This window comes from Petromyzon marinus, chromosome 1, assembly GCF_048934315.1.
Source record: "Petromyzon marinus isolate PM22_M1 ecotype Great Lakes invasive population chromosome 1, UKy_Petmar_22M1.pri1.0, whole genome shotgun sequence".
Classification (NCBI taxonomy): domain Eukaryota; kingdom Metazoa; phylum Chordata; class Hyperoartia; order Petromyzontiformes; family Petromyzontidae; genus Petromyzon; species Petromyzon marinus.
Genome location: NC_133667.1, coordinates 10,678,908 through 10,700,189, shown reverse-complemented (window position 1 = coordinate 10,700,189; position 21,282 = coordinate 10,678,908). Strand labels below are relative to the sequence as shown.

The 21,282-nt window shown below is 50.5% G+C and overlaps 1 protein-coding gene across 8 annotated transcripts in view; it reads right to left on the bottom strand.

Moving 5' to 3' along the window:
• The window catches only part of LOC116942196 (adhesion G protein-coupled receptor L2-like), a 213,143-nt gene that overhangs the window by 171,958 nt on the left and 19,903 nt on the right, over nt 1-21,282 (bottom strand). Inside the window, exon 2 of one of the 8 annotated variants that reach the window (XM_032953872.2) lies at nt 2,736-2,852. The exons of the other annotated variants lie outside the window; for them this stretch is intronic. The gene's annotated coding sequence lies outside the window, so the exon portion shown is untranslated. The remainder of the gene's footprint in view (nt 1-2,735; nt 2,853-21,282) is intronic. 8 annotated transcript variants of the gene reach the window in all.

Below are 21,282 nucleotides of genomic sequence, written 5' to 3'. Positions count from 1 at the left end.
CTTGCGCCGTCAAGACACGCGGAGCCGCGGAGGTGTTTCTGAAGTTGCGCCAAATCAATAGCATCAGCGATAAAATAAGCAATTTATGAACATGCGGTGAAAATCGGAGTTTTTTTTTTTTAATCAGAGCTTGTTATCTGCATGCCGAGCAGAAATCCACAGATTTCTAGGGAGTTGTGGGGCTGGGAGTGGTGGGGGAACTATGCACACGCGCGCACACGGAGTTATGCGCCAAAATAAATCGTGCATCTCTCTTAAAAGTATTTACTTTCAACGATTAATCTGCAGCTGTCACTCACCAAGATGAATTATAGATGAAGAAACTACGCAAGTAATTTGATAATTTTGAATATTAAATGAATGAATGTAAGTAGGCATGTGTGTGTGTGTGCACGTGTGTGTGTGTGTGCGCGTGTGTAGGGGAGCGGCAGCGTGGTGGTTAGCGCGCTGTGCTACGAACCAAGGGACCCAAAGTTCGATTCCTGCTCACGGTCAACAACAGTTATGAACTGAGTTTCCCCTAGGTCGACTCCTCCTCAAATCAATACCTGGTGCGATGTGTAAACATCGCCACTAGGGAGACAAAGGCAGCCGGACTTGGTACTGACCACCCACCCCCTCGCGTGCCATGCTGGTCTTCATTGGTGCTCGCTAACAGCACTTGCCCCAACAGTCTGCTTAGGCTATACGGGGGATCTTTTGCCTTTGTACGAGTGCCAGTCATCTCAGTCGGTCAACCCATGGCACCTGGGTCCATCCTGTGATGTCCTCCTGCACGTAGCCTGGTACAGCAGTCAACGCGTGGCACCGGGACCGGTTCAGATAATGGTCACTGGTGTTGGTCACCAGCACACGTATACATACATACAAACACACGCGCGCGAATATACAGAGGAATGTACGCCGGCACACAGACACGCACTAACACACAGACCCGCACCCACGCAGATATGCATACATACGCATACACGCAGACCCACACATATACACACGGACACACAGACATGCGCGCGAGCGCACACACGCACGCACGCACGCACTCCGGTTCACATTGTGCCGTGAACAGGTTTAATAAAGGCGATTTTAATATCCAAGTGATGTGCGAACACAGCGCGCATACAGATCTCCCGGAGAAATCATTTATACATGACGGGAAGAAGCCTAGGTGGTCTCAAAGGCGCGCGGATACACATATATGCACAGAACAAAGACAAAGATCCCGCGTGTTGACATTAACAGAGCGTTGGGACAAGTGCTGTTAGCGAGCACCTATGGAGGGCGGCCACGGCACACGAGGGGGGTGGGTGGCCAGCGCCACGCCCGACCGCCTTTGTCTCCCTCGTGGCGACGTTTACACGTCGCACCAGCTACTCATTTGAAGTGGAGCCGACCCACGGGAGGCCTTGGACCGGTTCAAATATTCCCCACTGTTATTGGCCATGTGCGGGAATTGAAGACAGTTCATAGTGCAGTGCGCTAACCACGACCACTCCCTACATGGGCCCACAAAGACAAATATCCCCCGTATAGCCTTTAACAGAGTTGGGGCAAGTGCTGCGCGCGAGCACCTATTAAGGCTGTCACGGCAGACGATATGGGGGGCAGGGGGTGGGGCAATCCCACGCCCAGCCACCTCTGCCTCCAAAGTGGCGGTGTTTACACATCACACCAGGTGCTCATTTGAGGCCGAGTCGACCTAGGGGAGGCCCACAACCGGTTCGGGCACACACCAACACGCAAAGATCCCCGTACAGCCTGAACAGACTGTTGGGGCAAGTGCTGTTCGCGAGCACCCTATGAAGGCCGGCACAGCACACGAGGTGGGTGGCCAAAAACCCACGCCCGGCCGCCTTTGTCTCCCTAGTGGCAATGTTTAACGCACCGCACCAGGTACTCATTTTAGGCTGAGTCGACCTAAGGGAGGCCCTGTACCGGTTCAGATAATCGTCACTGGTGGTGTTGGCCGTGAGCGGGAATGGAACTCGGGTCGCCGGGTTCATTGTGCAGCGTAGCGCTAACCACTACACTACCGCTCCCACAAACACACGTACACACACACACACACACGTACACACACGTACACACACACACACGTACACAACAAAGAACAAAGATCCCCCATATAGCCTTAACAGACTGTAGGGGCAAGTGCTGTTAGCGAGCAGCACCTATGAAGGCCGGAACGGTACACGAGGGGGTGGGTGGCCAGCACCACGCCCGACCGCCTTTGTCTCCCTAGTGGCGATGTTTACTACACACCGCACCAGGTGTGAGTCGACAGACACTCGCACGCACGAACCCCAAACAACAAGAAATGGGAAATAATGAAGGAATGTTAATCCTGTCATGAAATGTTACTCGAATCCTGTGCCCACACCCCGCCACGTCAGAATCCTATGCCCTCGGGTTCGGATTTATTCTCAAAAGGATTTTTATTGTTTGTTGTTGGCCCGGGATGCGGCGAGCGCGCACTCCCGAAAACACCAAGCTCGGACACGTGCGGAGGAGGGTGGCGGAGCAGGTTTGGGGTCCGTCCTCCTGCCCCTTCCACGAACCGCGCTGCACTCGCGATCCTCGCAGGAGCGACGGGCAGCTCGAGTTTGCCTCGGCGCCCCTGGGGTCTATTGCATTCGAAGCATCAGCAGCAGCATCAGCAGCAGCAGCAGCAGCATCAGCAGCAGCATCATCATCATCAGCCACGATAAATTCCACTGCAATTGACAATCCGCACAAACCTTGGCCGGAGCGGACGCGGACACCTGATGGCGACGATGAGAATGACGATGCACGGATGGAAAGTAAAAACTGAGACGCGCAGTGTCCGGAGGCTTTGGGCACCGCTCAGGACAGAACTGCGGAAGACAAACAGCGACTCAATGTTCGAGTCACACACGCGGAGGGGGAGGAGGCAGCGTCGCCACAGCGATGGTTCACCACCACTCCGCTGCCCGCGACGCAATCGTCCGGCTCAAACGACCTCAATGCAAAGCTAAAGTTGTTGCCCTACATCGAGCGTCAGCAACGCCCCCCAGACGACAGGGATTCCTCCGATTGGACGGCGTTCAAGCGTCGAGTTTCATTTGATTTGTGAACACGCGGGCGATGGTCCCCCGTTTCAGCCAGCTGACCCGGCTGTTTTACACGGGAGATCCGTGGTGCTGCGCGATCCACGACAAACAACAAAACCAGAAAGACACAAAAAAAACAAGCGCAGGGTTTCGATTTGAAGCTTTCGCGACTGCAAGCATCCATCATCTCCTTTGGTTCTTTCGGTAAAGTCACCACCGCGTAGAATGAGAATAAAATAATAAATCAATAAAATAACGCGATAAAATTCTCACGACGTTTCGGCCACAACACTAGTGGCCTTCTTCAGAAGCTCTGTCGTCCCGACAGGTCTGTTCCTTTCACCTGAAGAAGGCCACTTGTGTTGTGGCCGAAACGTCGTGAGAATTTTATCGTGTTATTTTATTATTTTATTATTTTATTCTCATTCTACGTGGTGGTGACTTTACCGAAAGAACCAAAGAAGAAAAAAAGGCAGGGTCCCAAGCAATCCATCTCAGAAGTACTTCAGTGATGCCCACTTCTGCAGACAGTTCTGTAACAGGCAGGGTAGGTGGGGGAGGGGGGGGGGTAAGGGGGTAGGCTGGGGGCGGGGCTTGTTGAGCTGCTCTGCGAGTCATCCGATTGGCTCCTTCGCCTCGTGACGTCGGCCTCCCACGATGGGGATACAATTGGGCGAAACGAAAAAAAAGATAAACATATATATAAAAAGGAGACCACAAGAAAACATGCTCGGCTTCTCGATCAATGCGAATCAATGCGCGCTCCCCCCACCCACCCCCCCCCCCCCCGACACTTTCCCGTTGAGCCAACCCAAAGGCCGTGCGCATCGCGACATCTCGTCAGGGTTATGATTGGGCCATCATCCGGCACGGAGGCGCATCGCGACAAACGATACGGGGCCACCTCCCCCCCCCGCCGCACAACGCCGCCTCGGGGAAATTGTCGTCAGGAACTTCTCGGTGCGAATCCGACAGGCAGGCCGCGCGCCCGGCTAATGCTGCGGTGCGCATTCAGCCGCAAGAATACGCGGCGTTTCCGGCCGCCACGCATGCACGTGCGTCCAACTTCTGTCGCGCCGTGCGCAGCCAACCCGTGCGGATCGGAGCCACGATCGGACCGGTGTCGTTCGGAGCAAAAGCTAGGCCCGGGGGCCGACGCCGTGCGCCAGCGTCACGGTCAAAGTTTATTTCAAAACTTTATGAAAGTGACGACGTCACGGAATGACCTCATGGGTAAGCACGTGGGATTCGTCGGTGCACCGACTGCGAAAACTGAGCATGAGCCTCCTGAGCAATGCGTCGTGGGACTGAGTGAGGCTTTCTCCTGAGCAAAACAATGAGCAATCTTGGCGTAAACCACTTGAAAAACCCTGAACCGACTTTGCACCCAAGTCCGCAGGTCAAGGTCCAACCTGGCCACATGGCGGTAGCGTACGCCACACAATTGGAGGGCTGCTGCTGCTGCTCTACCACGACTGCGGTGAGAGTCAGGCCATGTTACACCGCTTGGTCTGCCCCATGTACTCACCCACTCGCTCGCCTCCTCAGTCACCCACTCACCGACTCACACACTAACTCAACCACCTACTCACTCACCCACCCACTCACTCACCGACTCACACACTAACTCAACCACCTACTCACTCACCCACCCACTCACTCACCGACTCACACACTAACTCAACCACCTACTCACTCACCCACCCACTCACTCACCGACTCACTCACCGACTCACACACTAACTCAACCACCTACTCACTCACCCACCCACCCACTCACCCGCTCACTCACCGACTCCCTCGCCCATTCATTGACCGACTCACGCACCCACTCACTCAGACACTGACTCACCCACCCACCCACTCAAGCGTAGAGAGGTGCGCCTGCTGTGGCTATGAGGGGCAGGCCGTTGCGACTCATCTGGCCTTCTGCCCCACCGCCGGAGGAAGGCCCCTGCACTGCGCGAGGCCCCTCGCAGCGAGCGTTGCTGAGACGCGCCCGCCGCTGGAAGGACGTTTGACTTTGATGGACCGACACGACCAGAAGAAGAATGATAGGAATAATAACGTGACGTCACCACAGGACCCAATGCAACAGCTGCACTCGACTTGAGCTGGGGCGCCGCGGTGGCTAGGAGATGTTAACGACCTCGCCCGGTTCACAGGACGTCGTGGGTTCGATCCCGACCCTGGATGCGTGACGTATATTTGGACATTTGCCTGGATTTTTCTCCGGTCCACCGTTTTTTCCCCCCCCCCCCCCTCCTCCACGTTTCGAATGAGACGTGCGTTCAGAGTGCCCGGCTGCTTTAAATTCGTGGTCGGGTCACTGCTGAACAAGCGGTGAGCATTACTTGGTCAAGTAAAGAAAAAACTGTTCATTTGAAATAGCAGACTCTCTCTCGCTCTCTATCTATCACCCAACGTGAGACGCTGCTGCTCCATAACACTTTGTCAATGAGCAGGTCGCCATACATCGGTTCTCCGATAGTTTGTAAAAGTTAGCGACGACCAGCCGTAGCAAAGGCTGAGAAGTTCACGATAATAGCTTCGAGCGTGGTCTGCGGGGTTGATGATAATGATGTCACACGGGGGGTATAACGAATGAGAATGAAGCCGTTTCTGGTCACGGGGGATAATGAATGAAAGCAGGAAGCCGGTTCTAGCCACAGGGGGGATAATGAATAAAATAATGAATCTGGTTCCAGTCATGGGGAGATAATGAATGAAAGCAGAAATCTGGTTCCAGTCATGGGGAGATAATGAATGAAAGCAGAAATCTGGTTCCAGTCATGGGGAGATAATGAATGAAAGCAGGAATCTGGTTCCAGTCATGGGGAGATAATGAATGAAAGAATGCATCTGGCTCCAGTCATGGGGAGCTAATGAATGAAAGAATGAATCTGGTTCCAGTCATGGGGAGATGAATGAAATAATTAATCTGGTTCCAGTCATAGGGAGATAATGAATGAAAGCAGGAATCTTGTTCCAGTCATGGGGAGATAATGAATGAAAGCAGGAATCTTGTTCCAGTCATGGGGAGATAATGAATGAAAGAACGAATCTGGTTCCAGTCATGGGGAGATAATGAATGAAAGAATGAATCTTGTTCCAGTCATGGGGAGATAATTAATGAAAGCAGGAATCTGGTTCCAGTCATGGGGAGATAATGAATGAAATAATGAATCTGGTTCCAGTCATGGGGAGATAATGAATGAAAGCAGGAATCTGGTTCCAGTCATGGGGAGATGAATGAATGAAATAATTAATCTTGTTCCAGTCATGGGGAGATAATGAATGAAAGCAGGAATCTGGTTCCAGTCATGGGGAGATAATGAATGAAAGCATGAATCTTGTTCCAGTCATGGGGAGATAATGAATGAAAGCAGGAATCTTGTTCCAGTCATGGGGAGATAATGAATGAAAGCAGGAATCTTGTTCCAGTCATGGGGAGATAATGAATGAAAGAATGAATCTTGTTCCAGTCATGGGGAGATGAATGAATGAAAGCATGAATCTTGTTCCAGTCATGGGGAGATAATGAATGAAAGCATGAATCTTGTTCCAGTCATGGGAAGATAATGAATGAAAGCTAGAATCTTGTTCCAGTCATGGGGAGATAATGAATGAAAGCAGGAATCTTGTTCCAGTCATGGGGAGATAATAAATGAAAGAATGAATCTTGTTCCAGTCATGGGGAGAAAATGAATGAAAGAACGAATCTGGTTCCAGTCATGGGGAGATAATGAATGAAAGAATGAATCTTGTTCCAGTCATGGGGAGATGAATGAATGAAAGCAGGAATCTTGTTCCAGTCATGGGGAGATAATGAATGAAAGCATGAATCTTGTTCCAGTCATGGGGAGATAATGAATGAAAGCATGAATCTGGTTCCAGTCATGGGGAGATGAATGAATGAAAGCATGAATCTTGTTCCAGTCATGGGGAGATAATGAATGAAAGAATGAATCTTGTTCCAGTCATGGGGAGATAATGAATGAAAGCATGAATCTTGTTCCAGTCATGGGGAGATAATGAATGAAAGAATGAATCTTGTTCCAGTCATGGGGAGATAATGAATGAAAGCAGGAATCTTGTTCCAGTCATGGGGAGATAATGAATGAAAGCAGGAATCTTGTTCCAGTCATGGGGAGATAATGAATGAAAGCAGGAATCTTGTTCCAGTCATGGGGAGATGAATGAATGAAAGCATGAATCTTGTTCCAGTCATGGGGAGATAATGAATGAAAGCAGGAATCTTGTTCCAGTCATGGGGAGATAATGAATGAAAGCAGGAATCTTGTTCCAGTCATGGGGAGATAATGAATGAAAGAATGAATCTTGTTCCAGTCATGGGGAGATGAATGAATGAAAGCATGAATCTTGTTCCAGCCATGGGGAGATAATGAATGAAAGAATGAATCTTGTTCCAGTCATGGGGAGATGATTGAATGAAAGCATGAATCTTGTTCCAGTCATGCGGAGATAATGAATGAAAGCAGGAATCTTGTTCCAGTCATGGGGAGATGAATGAATGAAAGAATGAATCTTGTTCCAGTCATGGGGAGATAATGAATGAAAGCAGGAATCTGGTTCCAGTCATGGGGAGATGAATGAATGAAAGCATGAATCTTGTTCCAGTCATGGGCAGATAATGAATGAAAGCAGGAATCTTGTTCCAGTCATGGGGAGATAATGAATGAAAGCAGGAATGTTGTTCCAGTCATGGGGAGATAATGAATGAAATCATGAATCTGGTTCCAGTCATGGGGAGATAATGAATGAAAGCAGGAATCTGGTTCCAGTCATGGGGAGATAATGAATGAAAGCAGGAATCTTGTTCCAGTCATGGGGAGATGAATGAATGAAAGCATGAATCTTGTTCCAGTCATGGGGAGATGAATGAATGAAAGCATGAATCTTGTTCCAGTCATGGGGAGATGAATGAATGAAAGCAGGAATCTTGTTCCAGTCATGGGGAGATAATTAATGAAAGCAGGAATCTTGTTCCAGTCATGGGGAGATAATGAATGAAAGCAGGAATCTTGTTCCAGTCATGGGGAGATAATGAATGAAAGAATGAATCTTGTTCCAGTCATGGGGAGATGAATGAATGAAAGCATGAATCTTGTTCCAGCCATGGGGAGATAATGAATGAAAGAATGAATCTTGTTCCAGTCATGGGGAGATGATTGAATGAAAGCATGAATCTTGTTCCAGTCATGCGGAGATAATGAATGAAAGCAGGAATCTTGTTCCAGTCATGGGGAGATGAATGAATGAAAGAATGAATCTTGTTCCAGTCATGGGGAGATAATGAATGAAAGCAGGAATCTGGTTCCAGTCATGGGGAGATGAATGAATGAAAGCATGAATCTTGTTCCAGTCATGGGGAGATAATGAATGAAAGCAGGAATCTTGTTCCAGTCATGGGGAGATAATGAATGAAAGCAGGAATGTTGTTCCAGTCATGGGGAGATAATGAATGAAATCATGAATCTGGTTCCAGTCATGGGGAGATAATGAATGAAAGCAGGAATCTGGTTCCAGTCATGGGGAGATAATGAATGAAAGCAGGAATCTTGTTCCAGTCATGGGGAGATGAATGAATGAAAGCATGAATCTTGTTCCAGTCATGGGGAGATGAATGAATGAAAGCATGAATCTTGTTCCAGTCATGGGGAGATGAATGAATGAAAGCAGGAATCTTGTTCCAGTCATGGGGAGATAATGAATGCCGTTGTTTCTGGCTCGGAGGAGCTCTCGCGCAGTGAGCCGACAGGCCTGCACAGCGCGCCGTGACGTCACGGCGCGTGAGGAGTGTTTTAATAAGTGTGAGATATCGTGTTGTTTTTATTTTATTTTACACGCCTCATTTGAACACGACGACGACGACGACGAAAGAGGATGATGATGAGGATGATGAGGATGACCAGCTGCAACGGAGGTAGGAGCGGCGGGGGGGAGGGGGGGCTGGGGGGGCTGGGGGGCGGCTCAAATATATAATGACGAAAAAAATCGCGCACGAATTCCGCGCCTTGTCCTCGTGTGCTAGCGTAACGAGCGACGGGTAGCACTTCGCCTTTCAAGAAGCCGCCGTGCACGCGGGACGACTCGTCCCGTCGGCAGACGACGCGGGGGGGCTGGGGCGAGGGGCGGAGAGACGGTGACTTTTAGCGCTGGTTTTTTTTTTTAAATTTTTTTTTTTAATCTCAAGACACTGACCGCGCGCTTAAACCATTCGTGAATGGGGGGTGGTGGTGGGGGGGGTAAAACGTTACTGACACCGATAGCATCATCGCCGCCCATGCAGACATCCTTCACGTGGCTCGACAAGCCTCGACATTCAAGTACTGTACGACGATTAGCTGTCGATTATCAGCCGTCTGCCTTCCGCCCCCCCCCCCACCCATCCCACCTCCTCCCCGACACACGAAACGCACGAAGATTAGCCGCAGCCACCGGCGGGGTGGTTTTTTTTCTTTCTTCCAACGGTGATTAGAAAGCAGAAGGATCTATTTAGGCATTTTTTTTCTTCATATATATCTCTATTAAACTATTCTTTTTACTATTAGTGTTTGACCAAGGTAAGGCCCACTTAGCTGCGTAGCTATTTGTCACGAGTGATTTGGCCACCAATGGAGAGCTCTACAACAAAGTGGCTTATCGTCGCGTGGAAATTCATTGCAGGCAAATACCTTGCCGATGGTAAATGCGGAGGGGAAAAAACCAGAGGACCCGGAGACAAATCCAAACTCCAAAGTGTACATGTGTCGTCAGGGTCGGCATCCAACCCACGCACCTCCTGTGTACCAGGCGGGCGAGGTAGTTAACATCTTCTCTCCACGGCAAAAGATGCATCTGTTTGAAATCCGTGGCTTACATTATGGGCCAGTCAAAACAACACCATTCCTTTTCGGGCGGCTCACGCAGCGGCGCAATGGGTATAGATAACCTCAGCATCTATCGTGCGAAGGAGATTCCGCCCAAAAATAAGATTCCGCCGTGTCAGACGCCCGAGTCGGACAGAGATTGTCCGACGCGTGACGCAGGCAGACAGCGCAGAGAGGGCATGCGGGCAGGCGGGCGGGCGGGCGGGCAGGCAGACGCGTGGGTGGAATACCAGACGTACAGATATTACTGATTGACAGAATGACAGACCTACATGGAGAGAGAACCAGACGGGACAGATGATCGGTAGATGGCTGGTCGAATGGACAGGCAGACGGACGGATGGACAGGCGGATTGGTGGGAAAAAAAATGATAGACCTACGGAGGGACAGGCAGACGGGACAGACAAACGGACGGACAGGAAAACAGATGGAGAGATAGACAGACAGCCGGCCGGATGGACGGACTAATGCAGCGGGCTTTACTTGGCTTAAGGACACACACACACAGGTAGTAGCAGGACGGGAGGCAACGAGAGCCAACAAACCCCTGGCAGGCGCGCACACACTGCGAGACTCGGCACTACTACAGTACTACTACCACACGGCTGAACCACGTGCCAGACACGCACCTTGAACCGGAGATGCGGGTGGGTGGGTGAGTGAGTGGTGACATTTTTGGGTGGCTAATGAAAGTGGGGGATTGAGTGGTTAAATGGGTGAGTTCGTGGGTTGATGAGTTGGTGGGTGAGTGGATGAAATGGGTGGTGCATATGGTGGATAGGTGGTGAAATGGGTGGGTGAGTGAATGGATGGCCGGGTGGGTATGAGGGAGGATGGTGAAGGTGGGTAGGTTGGATAAGTGAGTGAAGGTGAGTGGATATCTGGGTATGTGAAATAGTGGGTGGGGAGGTGAGTGAGTTGGTTGGTGGGTAAGTTAGTGGGTGGATGAGTGAGTTGGTGAGTGGGTGAGTTAGTGGGTGAGTGAATGATTGAGTTGGTGGGTGGGTGAATGATTGAGTTGGTGGGTAGGTGAATGATTGAGTTCGTGGGTGGGTGAATGAGCGAGTTGGTGGGTGGGTACAGTGAGTTGGTGGGTGGGTGGGTGGCTGAGTTGGAGGGTGGGTGGGCAGTGAAAGGGAGTAAGAATGTGAGTTTGTGTGGGTGTTGGGCTGAAAGAGTGGGCGGATGGACGAATGGGTGGGTTGGTGAGTAGGTGAGTGAGTAGGTGAGAATGCGCGAGTCGCTACATTGTCAATGGGTGATTGGGTTGTGTAGGCAATGAAGGCGAGTGAGTAGGTGAGTGGCTGGGAGAGTGCGTGAGTGGCTGGGTTATGAGGGTGGGTAGACCAGTGTGTGGGCGGGTGAGTGAGTGAGTAAATGGGCGGAGGGGTTTTGTGAAGGTGAGGGGTGGGTGAATGAGTAGGTGGATGGGGGATGGGGAAAGGCCATTAAGGAAATGGTTTGGAATTTACTAAAAAAAACAACTGCCATGAGGTGGCCGGGTCTCTCTCTATACACGCGGGGGGGAGGGGGGGGGCTAATGACTCTGTATTGGGACACTGAGCTTGTACCGCTGAAACCTAAGTTCGATCCCGAGTTGCCGGAGAACTCTCTCGGGGAAAGAGGCAAAAACGTATATCTCTGGGTAGGGAGCTAAACGCTCTCACGTTTCAATTCCCGGTGGTGACCATTCCTGGTGCTGAGTGCGTGGCATCTCTTCGTCTTCATCTCTGTCTTCGGAGGCAAATCTATCGGTCTCGTATCCACATCACATCGTCCGGCGAGGCAGCTGGTCGCCACGGTGGTGAGATGATCCTCATAGCGGTTACCCCGGGGTACCAAATAATAATACAAAATGGCCGGGGCAATTAAATATTTCATTTCTGGGACACAATTTTTTTTCTTCCAGGGGTGTTACTTAACTCCGCGACTGGGGCAACCAATGAATCCGAAATCGGTGCCACTCGGCGATGTCGAAACGACAAACATTAGCAGAAAAAAAAACATCCGTTATGGAAAAAAATCTACTTTGAATAGTGCATCGTGAGTACAGCTCGTCGAGATGAGTCGATTGCCGCATCGCCGACCATCAACAGGCTAAAAATGACTGCACCACGGACATTATGCGAGAGCCGGGGTATTGTTGTACCCCGGGGGAACCGCCATAAGGTTTAGATGTTAAATACCTCATCTGGTATACAGGAAATCGTGGGTTCGATCCTGACCCTGACGCCTGCTCTATATTTGAGGTTTGCATGTCTCTCTCTCCCTCTCTCACCCCGTGGTCGTGGAGATTTTTTTTATCCGGGTCCTCCGGTTTCTCCCTCCACATTCATGAACATGCGTTTAGAGTATTTGGCTGCTATAAATTTACACGTGATAAGCCACTTCCGTTGGGCTATCACTCGTGGCCAGGTCGCTTCTGAAAAAAAGAGCCACATAGCTCAGTGGGCCTTACACCTGGTAAAATAAAAAATAGTTTAAATAGTCTCGAGAAAGAACAGTGCAAGTTCATTGAATCCCTCTCTCTCTCTCTCTCCGCTTCTTCCCTTGCATTGCTGCTCCGCTTTGGAATTCCCTCCCACCGTCTCTTCACCCTCCCAGGTTCCCAGAGTACCCTCGGCCCAACTCAAGACATGTATTACATCCTTACATCTACTCACATCCTCAATGGCATAAACTGGTAGCTCAGCGGTCAAAAGAAGCAGGGTTCACTCGGCCTCCACCATTCCTCCAGTGCCGATACAATGAGTGCCACCTTGCGGGGGAAGTCAACAAGGGGGATGTCCTTTGGGCAAGACTGGCCTCCGCCAGTATCGGATGAAGCTAGTGCGGGGCCTGTAGCATCTGTCACGAAAGGGAGCCTAAATAAAAAAAACCCCACAAATATTAAAACACACAAATGTTTTACTTGCATAGTAAAGTAATTGATTTTTTTTTTAAATTTGCTATACAGCCAGATAATGCGACAAATCGCTAACCTTAGTTGAAGGCGGTATCATACTATAGTAATAAAGCAAGTGCAGAATTATTGAACCGGAATGGATAGCTTGAAAGCATTTAGCGCGGGGCCCTTGAACGTGCGGGGCCCGTAGCAAAGTGCTACTTTTGCTACTAGGATAATCCGGCACTGCTCCACCATAGGAATATGGAACTTCCACCACTGGCTCAGGGCTGTGAACGGGAGATGAGAATTGCCCGCCACAACGCTCATTTGGGCAGGGAATCACTTCGGCTGTGATGGAGGCCCGTGGTTAACAACTGTGCTTTTAAAAACAAATCTCAAAGAAAAGTCAACCATTTTATTTGACCAGACAAAAGCCCACCGAGCAATCAAAAATCTTGTTCAGATGCGACCTATCCACACGTAATAGCTCACTGTAAAAGTGGCTGATATCATCATCATGATCATCGTCAGCACACGTGGGAATTAACAGTCGTGGCCAAATAATCTAAGCGCGTGGTTTTTTTCAATGTGGTGGGGGAGGGGGGGGGCAACCGGAGGAACCCGGAGGAGAAAAATCCACGTGACCACCATGGGGAGAGAGAGAGAGAACACGTGTACTGCACAAATAAACAGCAGCAGGCATCGTCAGGATCCGGGATCGAACCCATGACCTCCTGCGTACCAGGCGAGGGATATAACATCTCCTCGCCAACCCCGCCAAAGTAATCGGAAAATCAGCAAATCAGCGGGCAATTACTTTGAGTCAAGCTCGGTCTCTGCCCGGCTCTGTCTGTTCCACAATACAGCCTGTCCTCCTATAACGCATGTTGTTGTTCTTGTTGTTGTTTTCCCAACGCGAATTGGAAACGCAACGCGATGAACGTATCGGGGAACACATTTGTTTCCCCGTCATAACGTGGATGCGAACTGGATGTAGCGCGATCGAGCGAACGGGACTACGCCGCGCAGCGGGTAGGAACAGGCGGCCGCGCGCCTGCCCACCGGCGTAGCGTCGTCACACGAGGCATTGGGATACTGCTGGATGCTTCTAGACGCTCTGCCCACCGCGCGCCGCAAGTCCTTGGTCGGCCCGCGTTACGCATCTCCACGCGCCATCACGGACCTCGCTTTATGCAACAGAAATATGACATTAATATTATTATTTATGATACGGCAATTATTCCACAACGCCGTGTCCTTCAGGAACGTAACTACCACCGCATTATAGGAGATCTGTATTTTGGTGGGGGGCGGGGGGGGGGGCCGGCGAGCGGCGGCGGGGGGGGGGGCGGTGGTGGTGGTGGGGGGGCAAAAACGCGAACATGAAGGTGCCCGTGGCTTTGTTCCGTTCACACAGTGGGCTCTGGACATGAATAGAAGCTTCAGAGGCGCCAGATAAAAACGCAAGATTACGCGACTTCAAAAGAAAAGTGACATTAAAGACCAAGAGAAGGGTGCCGGTGGTGCTGGTGTTGGTGCAGGGGACGTCGGGGGGGTACACATTTGAAGTCTCTATTCTTGGCGTATATCTCACCCTTACCGGAATTCAAATTAGCGCACACGTACACATGTTGAGATTGGGAGGCAGCCGGGGGCGGGGGAGAAGGGAATGATGGTGCAGCGGTTAGCACACTGCACTATTAACCCCCCAAAAACACGGGTTTCATTCCAGGACGCGGCTAACATGTGTACGTCACAGCGATTTCCTGCTCAAAGGAAGCAACGAGGCACTGATACGTTGCCGATCTCCTGAATACGGCACAGAACCAGCGGCGGAAATTCCGCACGACCTACGGCAGGGGGTGAGTTTATCCATGAGACGACACGCATTGTTGACTTTCCTCACAAAGCGGTACTAATTTTAGCGACCCACCCCAGGGGGATGATGGGCCGAGTTAACCCCCAACCATGATTTGAACCCCTAACCCAGGGGTGGGAAACGTCCGGCCCGCGGGCCGAATAAGGCCCACGAAATCATTTGGTGTGGCCCTGCCAAAGCAGTTCCGAATAGCAATATCATCAATACCCGCTAACAACATCACACGCATCGCCAAAGAGAGGCAGTTCCAGCCATCACATTAGGGGCGAGTTAATAAAACGTTTGACCAAACATAACGGGCTAATTTTTTAAGCTGATCATTTCGTACGGCCCGCGAATGATGTTATAAGTAACCAAATGGCCCTTGGCAGAAAAAAAGATTCCCCACCCCTGCCCCGACCGTTCGATTGAGAGCCGCTCACTCTTCCGCTGAGCTACCTGGCTGGAACGTCAGTGGAGAGTGATACCTGAACAGGGGCTCCCACCTAGGTCGACTCGGCCTGAAATGAGTACCAAGTGTGGCAAAGTATGGGGTGGTGGTGTTTGTCGTGGATTCACCCTCACGGAATGAACATGAAGCGCTCAGAATGATGAGACACTAATGCCTCCATCGTAATGCATTTTCATCGAAATCGCAATGATCGTGAGGAAAAGTTACGCGCACCTCCGATTCGCACGGTTGGCTACGTACGGTGCGAAATAAGTCCAACGTGGGTACGAACGCACGCGCGCGCGCGCGTTCTCCTGCTAAGGAACTTGGCCAGGGTCTTAAGCCGACTTGGGCAGCTGCGTACCAATGAGCAGGCGCGCAGAGAAGGCCTCGAGGCTGGCTCAGAATGTGCCGGAGACGTCCCCCATGGCCCCAGGTGCTCATCATAGCAACCCGCTGCGCCGCACCGATCACTATGAACACGAAGGCCCAAAACCGAGCACTTGAACCACCTTTCAGGGGGACAGGTTGATGGGCCAGGTTGTGGAGGTTCAAATTAAAATCCGAAAGGTCTCCGGTCGCCTCAAAAGAGAGACAAAGTGAGAAAGAGAGAGGCTTCTCTTTGCCATGGGAAAGATCCGATAAGAATTAAAAAAGGAATTCATTCTCATGCATACATTGGTCCATTCATAACATGAGTGTTTTGGTGTTCTACGTGAGGAGAAGGGGATGTGTGGGGGGGGGAGGGCAGAAAAATGGCCGACTAACCACTCAGAGGTACAGTGGTACATCAATGGAGAAACTACAGTGGTACATCAGTGGAGAAACTACAGTGGTACAGCGGTGGAGAAACTACAGTGGTACAGCGGTGGAGAAACTACAGTGGTACAGCGGTGGAGAAACTACAGTGGTACAGCGGTGGAGAAACTACAGTGGTACAGCGGTGGAGAAGCTACAAGTGGTACAGCGGTGGAGAAGCTACAGTGGTACAGCGGTGGAGAAGCTACAAGTGGTACAGCGGTGGAGAAACTACAGTAGTACAGCGGTGGAGAAACTACAGTGGTACAGCGGTGGAGAAACTACAGTGGTACAGCGGTGGAGAAACTACAGTGGTACAGCGGTGGAGAAACTACAGTGGTACAGCGGTGGAGAAACTACAGTGGTACAGCGGTGGAGAAACTACAGTGGTACAGCGGTGGAGAAACTACAGTGGTACAGCGGTGGAGAAACTACAGTGGTACAGCGGTGGAGAAGCTACAAGTGGTACAGCGGTGGAGAAGCTACAGTGGTACAGCGGTGGAGAAGCTACAAGTGGTACAGCGGTGGAGAAACTACAGTAGTACAGCGGTGGAGAAACTACAGTGGTACAGCGGTGGAGAAACTACAGTGGTACAGCGGTGGAGAAACTACAGTGGTACAGCGGTGGAGAAACTACAGTGGTACAGCGGTGGAGAAACTACAGTGGTACAGCGGTGGAGAAGCTACAGTGGTACAGCGGTGGAGAAACTACAGTGGTACAGCGGTGGAGAAGCTACAGTGGTACAGCGGTGGAGAAGCTACAAGTGGTACAGCGGTGGAGAAGCTACAGTGGTACAGCAGTGGAGAAACTACAGTGGTACAGCGGTGGAGAGGCTACAAGTGGTACAGCGGTGGAGAAGCTAAAAGCCAACTTGAAGATGCGCAGTTGTTGAATTAGAGAGAGCCCGGTCACGCAAGGCAATAGCGAGATCACAGCGATGCAATGTGAGTGCTGCGGAAGGAATATTGAAGATTCGTGCCGAGTCGAGAAGGAAATGCATTCCTTTTCAAGAGCGAGTGAGGAGTTTACAACATCGCCGAACTGTGCCACTGCAAGGTCACGTGGATGACACCAGCCGAAGGGAAAATGCGCCCGTAAAACAATTACGAGCTACCATAAACTGAAACTGTGAACTTTTTTTAAATTTTTTATTTTACCAGATCTAAGGCCCGCTGAGCTATGCGGCTCTCTTTATTTTCTCAGAAGCGACCTGGCCACAAAATGATGGCCCAAACAAAGCTTCTTATCGTCACGTGGAAATGTACAGCAGCCGAATACTATAATACGCGTGATGTCGAGTCTAAATGTGGAGGCAAAAAAACCGGAATGGCCCAGAGAAAAATCCACACGGCCATGGGGACAGAGACAGAGAGAGGGAGACATGGGGGGGTGACACGTGCCCCCCTCAATGATCAGATCGAAATCCCGAATTTCGATCGGTTCATTGGGGTTTATTAGTAAATAAATCGGTATTTTGCGACCCCCCTCCCACTGCCACTGTGTAGCGTATTATCACGTGCCAGGGACTCTACGAGATGATAGGGCAATAGTCCGAGTCCACAATTGGCAATAAGTCACGGCAAAGCGGTTATAAGCGACTCGCAGAATTGTGCACAGTTGCGTCTACAGAGTCCACGACTTCCCTGAAGGCATCAGCACCTTCAGCGAGCGCGATGCCGATCACACAACGCGGTTCGAATCCGACACCTCGATCGATGGCTGTGCCATCGCCGCACTACGCGTCGAATCAAAAGTAAGGGACAAGTCCTTACTTAAGACGAGACGCCTTACTAACTTAAATTCTGAGTTAAGCCATTGAATTATTGATTGAGCTCTCTTTGTCTTCATTTGTTTCGGAGTAATCTTTGGACCGAGTGTCAGTTGCCCATTTTATAACTGGTGCCCCGGCTTTTAATAAAAGAGGCTTTTAGGCATTAAAATCTGTCTGTCTGTCTGTGTGGTTGAAAGGTGTCAAATCCGTGCGTTACATGCGAGATATCAAAACATCTGGAGAATGAGGTTGCCTTCTCTCATCGTGAATGAAGGCATTAATCATATCCCGAATAAATGACGCAGTAACATGCAAAAACTATACTTTTTATTCTTCCAGGTAAGGGCCCACTGAGCTATATAGCTCTTTTTCAGAAGCCACCTGGCTATCACAAATGACAGCTCAACCAAGTTGGCTTGACGTCGTGTAGAAATCTACAGCAGCCGAATACCCTGAAATGCGCGATGTTGATTCTAAATTTGGAGGGAAAAACCGGAGGACCCGGCGAAAAAAAATCTACGCGACCGCGGGGCGAGAGAGACACCGCAAACTCCAAATATGTATAGGCGTCATCGGGGTCGGGATCGAACCAACGACACCTCCTGCATACCAGGCGAGGGAAAGAACATCTCCACGCGAAGGGAGAGAAAGACGCAAACTCCAAATATACAGCAGCAGCAGCAGCAGGCGTCGTCAGGGTCGGGATCGAACCAACGACACCTCCTGCATACCAGGCGAGGTAGTCAACATCTCGCCAAGGGGCGAGATACCACCGCTGGCGCCCGGCTAGCGGGATAACCCCGCCGAGCGACGCGTTACGAGGCAACGGGATGGAGGCGGCTTGCAGCAAAACCCTCTCCCGGGGAATCCAACTGTACCACCTCCACCTGTGAGTCGGGGGAACTCCCAAAGCAGACACCAACCCCCGAGGTTATTTCGAGGCTGGCATTAAAAAAATAAAATAAAAGACCGCATCCGTCTGTGGTAAACATTCTCCACCGCCACCATGTTTTCACTCCGCGTTTAAGGTTACGATTGGTTGTTCATTCAACACATTTGCTGGTCGCCACGGTCGCGAGATGTCAACTGCCTCGCCTGCTGTACAGGAGGTCGTGGATTCGATCCTGAACCTGACGACGCCTGTATATTTGGAGTTTGCGGTGTCTCTATCCCATCATCATCATCACAACTACCTCGCCTGGTATACAGGAGGTGTCTCCCTCTCTTCTCCGTGGTCGTGTGGATTTTGCTCCGGGTTCTCCGGGTTATTCCCCGTCCGCGTTTAGAAATCAACATCGCCAACGCGTTTAGAGGGCTTGGCTGCCGGAAATTTCCACATGACGATACTGTACGCCGCTTCGTTGACCTGCCATTTGTGGCCAGGTCGCTTCTGAATCAGAGCTTGGCATCATTAGACCTGCTTTGCCAGTACCACAATGTAATAATAGGGTTTTTCCCCTTTTTTTCTGGCAACAAAACTGAAACCTTTATTTCGTTTGCATTTTGACTGCAGGTACTGTGGTCAATGCAGACATGAATCTTTGTAAAAAAAGGTTTAACTTTTGTTGCCAGATGAAAGCAGGGGAAAACCCTATTATTAAGGGCTTGATAGCTCAGTGGGCCTGACCTTGGTAAAATGAAAATAGTAAGAGTATAGCTGAGCGAACGCAGGCCTTAAAGGCCCAAAGCGTCAGGCAGCCAGCAACAAACAGAAAAACACTATCGAGTGTTTTCTTAGCTCTTTCGGTAAAGTCACGTTGAAGGGAAACAATAAAGTAATAAAATATATATAAAAACAATAAAAAATTCTCACGACGTTTCGACCATAACACCTGATGACGACCGTTTGTGTTATGGTCGAAACGTCGTGAGAATTTTTTATTGTTTTATATATATTATTTTATTGTTTCCCTTCAACGTGACTTTACCGAAAGAGCTAAGAATATGGATTACTGCAGTCACGAAAGCTTGAAATCAAAATGTAAAACTATCGAGTGTTTTAATCGGTAAGAGTAAACCGGGTCGTAGATCGATCGATCGACGTTCGTTAGTTGCAGGGGAAAATCCCATTCAGCCAGTTACCCAGCTAGATGTTGTTTTTTTGTTGTTGTTGTTGTTGCAAGGAGAGACCCCGTGGTACGTCGGCATGGAATAACAACCTCAACGAATTAATCCGTACTGAGGTGCAGGCAACAACGGGAACAGAACGCGTCGGAGGCTCAGCATCAGGAGCGCGTAAAAAAAAAACTAAAATGAACAACGCTGGAGCGATGTTATTGTCGGGAACGTTTTGAGAGAAGTAAGAGACGGTGATGGGAGGGAATTCCCGAATTGGAGCGGTGTGGAAGGAGAGACGTGGAAATAAAAGTGCCGTTGCCTGGCGTGTGGCGAGAGACAGAGTGGATGGGTGAGCGCGCAGGTGGGAGAGTGAGTGAGCGGGTGAGCATGTGGGTGAGTGAGCGAGTCTATTGTTGCGACCTGAAGTGCGGTGAGTGGGTGGGATGAGTGTGGTGAGTGCGAATGAGTGTGGTGAGTGTGTGAGTGTGGTGAATGAGTGTGGTGAAAGAGTGTGTGAGTGAGTGAGTCTATTGTTGTGACCTGAAATGTGGTGAGTGGGTGGATGAGTGCGAGGGTGAATGAGTGTGGTGAGTGGGTGAATGAGTGTGGTGAATGGGTGAGTGTGTTGTTGTGACCTGCAGTGTGGTGAGTGTGTTGCGTGGACGAGTGTGTGAGTGTGGTGTGTAAGTGTGGTGAGTGTGTGCGTGTGGTGAGTGTGTGAGTGTGTGCGTGTGGTGAGTGTGGTGAGTGTGTGCGTGGTGAGTGTGTGAGTGTGGTGCGTGTGGTGAGTGTGGTGAGTGTGGTGTTTGCGTGTGGTGTGGTGTGTGCGTGTGGTGAGTGTAGTGAGTGTATGTGTGTGGTGAGTATGGTGTGTTCGTGTGGTGAGCGTGGTGAGTGTGGTGTGTGGTGAGTGTGGTGAGTGTGTAAATGTGGTGAGTGTGGTGAATGTGTGCGTGGTGAGTGTGTGCGTGTGGTGTGTGAGTGTGGTGAGTGTGGTGTATGTGGTGAGTGTGTAAATGTGGTGAGTGTGGTGAGTGTGTAAATGTGGTGTGTGTGAGTGTGTGAGTGTGGTGAGTCTGTAAATGTGGTGAGTGTGTGAGTGTGGTGAGTGTGGTTAGTGAGTGTGGTGAGTGTGGTGAGTGAATGTGGTGAGTGAGTGTGGTGAGTGTGTGGTGAGTGTGGTGTGTGAGTGTGGTGAGTGAGTGTGGTGAGTGTGTGTGGTGAGTGTGGTGAGTGAGTGTGGTGAGTGTGGTGAGTGAGTGTGGTGTGTGTGGTGAGTGAGTGTGGTGAGTGTGGTGAGTGTGTGTCGTGAGTGTGGTGAGTGTGGTGAGTGTGGTGTGTGTGGTGAGTGCGTGTGGTGAGTGTGGTGAGTGAGTGTGGTGAGTGAGTGTGGTGAGTGTGTGGTGAGTGTGGTGAGTGTGGTGACTGAGTGTGGTGAGTGAGTGTGGTGAGTGTGTGTGGTGAGTGTGGTGAGTGTGTGTGGTGAGTGTGGTGAG